The following is a 7,041-nucleotide window of genomic DNA, read 5'->3' as shown; positions in this document are numbered from 1 at the left end:
GAAAAACCATTCCCCGGACTTGGAACGCCGACAACTTGAAGCTGTATTGCCAGTGAATTCTGTAATTCAATTGTCGGAATACATGTTCAGTTTGAAAAATTGGAGTTCTAACTCTTCCACTACCGGTCGGCGCTCAGCCCCGACGCGCCGACGCGGATCTGGCACCGACGACACATCGGCCCCTTACACGGACCGATGCATCTACAACGACGGGAGTCAATATTCCTTCGACGACTTGTCGGACCTCCACAAAGGGCCGACGGACTCTTATGAACGGGAGTTCATGCTCCCTCTACGGTCGAATTTTCGGGCAGAATCCGTCGGCCGACAGGCCGATCGGGCCCCGACCGAAGAAAGGCAAAAAGCCCACGCGACTATTGTCGCGACTTCCGACCGAGCTACGGCCGGTCGAGGGATGTTCGGCTTACCACCGTCTGTCACACGACGCGACCTTTGTCGCATCTACGACTTGCCGACCGACCAACGGCCGGCTGAACGACATTCGGCTTACCACCGGACGTCGGAAAACATCGAACCCGACGCAGGGGTATGGGGACCCGACTTACTATCGTTTCCCCGACACTGCGCCGGACGCCGACTTCGACTGTCGGAACCCGACCTAAAGTCGGGACACATTTTACTCTCGGGGCTGAACAAGTTGCTGAAGCCCTACCGACTTATGCGAGTTGGTGACTTGACTAAGTCAGCGACTAACGTTCGACATTGCAGACATGTTTGGCATTGCAAACAGGGGGAGAAGGCAAAAGAGGAATTCATTCAAGACTTAAAGAAATTTTTTCCATAAACAAAGGAAAGTCTACAAGGTAAAGGCCGGAGCCCGATTACAATTCAAAGCAAAACAGAAGACAAAATAAAACCGACTAATCATCGGAGTCGACGTCCTCCACTGGACGACGATGCGAGTTGGTCGGAAGATCTGCTCCGACTTCAGCCATCGGAGCCGACTGGTCTTCGGCAACCGGCTCTCCGACGTCTTCGGCTTCTGCCCTGGTGGAGAGACCATCCGACGCTGGTCCGGCCGTCTCCTCCGCAGCTGGGGCCTCCGACCCTGGCAGAACCACGTTGCTGAGGTCAAGTTCGGGGTACAAGCTCCGAACGGCTTCCCGGGCATCCTCGTACCCGACTTGGTACGAGAGGTAGCCGCTCTCGAGGAGCTCTTCGCGGTACTCCTCTGAGTCCCGGAAGACCTCGACCGCCCGACCCAAAGCCTCCTTCGCCGACTCTGATTCGGCTTTGGCAACGTCTGCGTCGGCCTGAGCGGCGGCACGGCCCTCTTCAGCCTTAGCGAGGTTCTCGAGACTCGCCCGAAGTTGCTCACGCTCGCCCTCCAACTCTTTGCCGACACTGTCTCGCTCGTGTCGGAGCCGACGGATGGTCCGAGACTTCTTGGCCGCGTCATCCTTCGCCGACTTGAGCTCCGACTCCAGCGACGCCTTGGCCTCCTTGAGTCCGGAGATCTCCTCCGAAAATCGGGAGACCTCCCCCTCGAGTCGGTTCTCCCGGTCGACCGACTGTTGAAATTGGTCGAGAAGGATGGCCTTCTCGGCTTCGAGGCCCGCGACCTTATCTCTCCAGGCCGCGCGCATGTCCCCAAACTTTCGATATCCGGCCTCCAGCTCGGATATGTTGAAGACCAGCTGCACAAAAAAGAGCCGACTGTTAGTAAGCCGAACTTGCGATGCTGCGATTAAAAACAGAGGGAAGGAGAGCTTACCCGGATCATCATCGGATAGAAGGACGACAGCATGTCGGAGACACGCTGGTTCTTCATCGCTTCGATGTCGGCGGGAAGGAGGAGTGCTTGGCATAGTCTCCTGGCCAAGTCGTGGTTGGCCAGGCCCGACGCACCCTCGGGAAGCGGAAAGTCGGCCGACCCGCCCGCCGACCGACCTTCATCACCCGACGCCATTGGGGCCTTACCTCGGCTTGCCGTCCAGGCCCTGACGTCGGAGATAGACGGCAAGCTCGAGCCCGACCGAGTCTCGGCAGACGGCGCGGCGGTGGCATGCGTCGGCAGCTCAGGTTCGCGGACTTCCTCCCGAACCTCCGGAATCTGCTGGGCGGTCGGCGTGCCCCCGGCAAAGTCAGCCGCTCGACGGTCGGGCGAAGCAGCTCCCCCGACTGACGGTCCCTCGGACGGGACATCAACAAGCACTGTCGGCACCGACAGTGCGATCACCGGCTCTGCCTCCGACCCGGCTGGTTCGCTCGGCGGAACCACGCGGGGCCTCTTGGGAGGCTGCGACGGTCCGGCACCTGCCGCCGGCCTCTTCCTCACGGCGTGCTGACGTATGTCGGCTGCCGACAGTCGCGTCCTCGGCGGCATATCTGAAAAAGACGACGAAAGGTTAGAGCTAAAGAAGAAGACAGAAAAGAAAATGAAGATGTCGGGAGAATGCAAACCGACCTAAACGGGGGACCGGGCTAAGGCCGGCGTCGTACAAGGCCTGCTCGGTGACGAGCTCGCTCTGCTTCGGCACCGAGATATCCTTTAGCCGATGGAAGTCCTCCCGATCATCGGCCTCCACCCGACTGTTCTCATTTGGATCGGTTCGGGGGTTCCCCCAACGGACTGGAAACCCCCAAGGGGCAGAGGACGACGTGAAGAAGAACTGGTTCTTCCATCCGTGAATGGATGTTGGAAGACCAGTAATGAAAGAGAGCCCTTTCCGAGGAATGAAGTACCACCACCCTCGGGCTTTAGGGTGAGGGCGGAGGACAAAGAAAACTCGGAAAAGAGAGATCCGAGGTTCGGTCGGCAAAAGCCGACACAGGAGGGCGAAGCTGACTATCAGCCGAACCGAGTTCGGCGCAAGTTGTGCCGGGCATAACCCATAATAGTCCAGAACGTTCCGGACGAACTCCGGAATCGGGAATCGAAGGCCGGCCCGGAGATCCTCCAGATAGAAGGCCACCTGACCCTCGGGCGGGCTATTAACCCGACCATCGGCGCCAGGGCCGAACAGCCGAATCTGCTCCGGGACGCAGTACTGCTCCCGGAGCCGATCGACGTTCGGCCCCGAAAGTGAAGAAGCCTCCACCTCCGGGGACGACCGAGTGTCTTCGGTCGGCTCTCCCGACCGACTGCCTCGTGGGGACGTCCTAGCCATGAGCTCAAAGAAATGGCAAGGAAGAAAGGAAAAAGAAAGAGGGGGAAGGCTCTCTAGCCCTTGGAAGGAAAGAGTCGCAAATGGGAGACAGAGCGGAGAAGTACCTGGAGCGGAGGCTCAAGTGGGCAGAGTCTCGACTGTAAAAATGAGAGGGGTAAAAAACCATGTGGGGGTAACTTTGTATATATAGTGCTCCCCAACGGTCGAGATGAAGGCACGCCCAGCAAAGACTCCCCAGATTTCGCCGCGTGGCATCATCAGGGCCGTCCAACGATCCAACGGTTCGACGCACCCCCCTTCAGATTGCGCCACGTCGCCTCCATCCGCTCCACCGAACGCGAACCGATGGCCACACGCCACGTGTCGCGGCGGGACGCGACGTTTTGTCTTCCCGATGGGACACGACGGTTCCACTTCCCGATGGGACACGACGGTTCCACTTCCCGATGGGACATGACACCTGGCACCGGTTTTATCGCTGACACCAGCGGGACATCCGGCACGGCGGGACGTCCGGCGCCGACCGACACCTGATGCTGATGGGATGAGACGCCTGGCGTCGACTGGATGTCGGGCGTCAGTAAACCTCTCGACATTTACAGGGCGCCGGACACCGTATCAATCGGCGGTACGGTCGGATCCTCGCGTACGACAAATCCACTCCTAGTCGTCAGCTCACCACCCGACTTAGGAGTGGAGGGGGGCAACTGTTGGGGGATACCCACCGACCGACCGACCGACTATCGGAGGGCCCGATCGGCTGGCGGCCCGACCGACCGTCTCCGGCTGGCGGCCCGACCGACCGTCTCCGACTGGCCGACCGACCGACTGACGGGCATATCGACCGATTGACGGTCGGAGCGCCCCGACTGAAAGCCGGGAGTGCCCGACTAACGGACGCTACTGACGGCTTTTCAATGGCCCAATCGCCGACTGGAGGTATGTCGGGCGTATCCCTCCCGACCGACCAAACCCAGAGGCCGACTCACATGAAACTCGCCGACTGACGGAGGAACCCGACGCCACTCTGCTGGCCACCGACCAAGGGTCGGCCGTCTCCTCCCATCGCCGTACAGCCGCCAGACCTTGTCAGCTCTGACACGGACATGCGGCACAGTTACCCAGGGGCATTGTCCCGCCGAGAGCGAGGTCAACCCTGGTGATTAGACGGCCACACGGCGACATGACATTTTCACAGCGGCTCTGACAGTCTACAGTGAGTTGACAGTTCCTCACTTGTCTGCGCCATTAATGACGGCGCCATACCGTGCTCCACTATATATACCGGGGAAGGCAACAGTGCAAGGACCGATCCGCTCGTCTCTCCCACTTACGCAGGCTCGCTCCTCTCTCTTCCTCTCCCTCTCTCCTTCTCAGAGCTCTCTGTCTGCATTTCACTGTTGCCCAGTCACCTCTCTGACTTGACCGTCGGAGGGTCCCCGCCGGAGCCGCTTCCGGTCAGTGCGGACTTCCTTTTGCAAGTGCACGCTTCCCGACGATCGGGCGACGAGACGATTGGCCGCAACATGTTCTTTCTACGACGCAGGATGGTGCTCTTGTGAAAAAAATTTGTATTTTGGTCGCCAGCATGAAGCCAATTCACCCGCGACTTCTGTTTCCACAGCACTTGTTGTTGATGGAGGACACGTTCATGCTCGGCGAGTTTCCTTAGGAGCATGTTATGTCGAACCTCACTGAGCCCACCTGAAGTAACATCCTCACTCTGAAGAGCATTGATTTGCTCCTCAAGATCTCTAGCTTTTTTTAATAGATTCCCCACACTCCTTCTGTTCCAGTTTAGAAGAGATCGCTTCGTTGATTTCAGAAGTAGAGTGACTCTAAGGGCAGGAGGTGAGGATTGGTGCCCTTTTCAAGCACGTCGCACCACTTCATTAACGCCTGTGCAGGATAACCAGAATCTTTCAAAACGAAAGGGCGTGGGCTTCCTATTAAACTTTGATACAACTTCGATGAACAGGGGACTATGGTCTGAACCAATCCTGGGTAGATGGTAAACTTTTGCCTCCGGGGGTATCCGGCGAGCCATCCATTGGTGCAAAATCCTCTATCCAACCGTTCCCATACCCGCGCTCTCCCCTTCCGATTGTTACACCAGGTGTATGGGACGCCTGTGAAGCCCACATCAATCAGGGAACTGTTGTTGAGGGAGCTCTGGAACTCCAGCACCTTTTGACTGTATTTGAATTCTTTACCCCCTTTCTTATCGGATGGTTGAAGGGTAACATTAAAGTCGCCCACAAGCATTGTAGGAACGCCCAGAGAGATAGCTTTGGTAGCCAGATCCCAGACGATTCTCCTATGAATTCTGTTGGTGCGGGCGTAAATAACTCCGAGGAACCAGGGGGCAGACCACCGCTATAGCAATCTGATTATCAACCTTGATGAAATCTATACAGTGCAAAATCTTTTTCAGTCGATCACAGGATTGATCAGACGGTCTAGTTTCCAAAACGCAGAAAATATCGGGGTCTTTTCTCACGAGTGAGTCTTTTGAGGTTGTTGAAGAAAAGATGGTTTGTCCGCTCCCCTGCAATTCCAACAAATAATTCTCATGATGATAATGATGGGTTAGAGGTGGGAACCGATACCCTGTGGATGCTGTCGGAGACGGAGGGGAAGCTTCGTCGTGATCACATCTGGATGGCGATCCCGTGACACTTGGTGGGAGTGTTGCAGGAACACCAACCCTCGAAGAGTCATTCGAGGCCTGTGATGGAGCAACTGTCGCCTTCAGGAGTTCAACCTGTTTTCACATGTGTACTCACATCCTTTCCCTCGAGGACCAGTTCATCCGGAGAAGGGCGGGTGTAGACTTTCAAGCTAGCCTCAATGTTAACATCAGCAGGCTTTGTGTTGGTTTGTATGGGTTTACTCCCCTCCCTCGGCTTCGATTTCAGGTTTGCCACCTGCTTGACATCATCCAACGGAGTTACCTTGGGTTCGGGTTGTGTGGGTGAGGGAGTCCGATTAAGTTGGGTTGTGTGTTGAGGCGAACGCTTGCGTTTGTCTTTCTTGGCTCCAGGTCCACACTCAACCACGCCCTCCATTGGTTCACAACATGATTTTTTTTAGTAATTAAGCCTATACACTTATGTATATATATAAAGAGAGAGAGCTCCAGATTCAGTGAGGTTCCCCACCGTCAAATCTCCATATATTTTCATGCAGTAAATCAAAAAGTTAACTGCCACTTTTCCATTCATTTTGATTTAAAAAATTAAAGATATACACCATCAATGCAAATGGAACAAAAGCCCATGCTCCACTAATATGAAATAAACAACCATGGAGGGGTAGGTCATTTTACATCTCCTCCATAATAAACAATAATGATGGAGGATAAACACAGACTTTAAATAAAATAAATACAAATCATTTTAAAATAAATATAAATATTTTAAAAATAAATATAAATAAATTTTAATTAAATAAAAATAAAATAAATAAAAATATTTTAGAATTAATACAAACTCTACAAATAAACAAAAACATCCTCCAATAAACACAAATTGAACGAGTTTTCATCCCATATATATATTCAAGATGCATGGACTTCTGTTCCATCCGTATTAATGATATATTTTTTTTTATATTTTTTCAAGTCTAAATGGATAGAAAAGTGGCTGTATTTGTTGCATGTAGATTCGTACGAATTGGACGTGAAAACCTCACCAGATTTGGAACCAGATCTGGCCGACTTCGGCTCTCTCTCTCTCTCTCTCTCTCTCTCTCTCTCTCTCTCAATATATATGTATGCACGTGCACGTGCATGTGGGGATGAGGTCAGATCAAGTCAGTTGAATCAATTTTCTAAAAACTCAAATCAAAATCGAACCAAATTTTTTCATACACCCAATCCAGATTGGCTTTGCGGTTTGGCCTCTTTTCT

The 7,041-nt window shown here is 53.9% G+C and overlaps 1 pseudogene; it reads right to left on the bottom strand.

The window, feature by feature from the left end:
* Positions 1-3,184: 3,184 nt before the first annotated feature.
* Positions 3,185-6,423, bottom strand: LOC140857585 (uncharacterized; annotated as a pseudogene).
* Between the last annotated feature and the right edge of the window lie 618 nt (positions 6,424-7,041).

The sequence above is a fragment of the Elaeis guineensis genome, chromosome 1 (assembly GCF_000442705.2).
Source record: "Elaeis guineensis isolate ETL-2024a chromosome 1, EG11, whole genome shotgun sequence".
NCBI classification, from domain to species: domain Eukaryota; kingdom Viridiplantae; phylum Streptophyta; class Magnoliopsida; order Arecales; family Arecaceae; genus Elaeis; species Elaeis guineensis.
The sequence above is the reverse complement of the archived record's forward strand: the minus strand, read 5'-3'. Positions and strand labels throughout refer to the sequence as shown.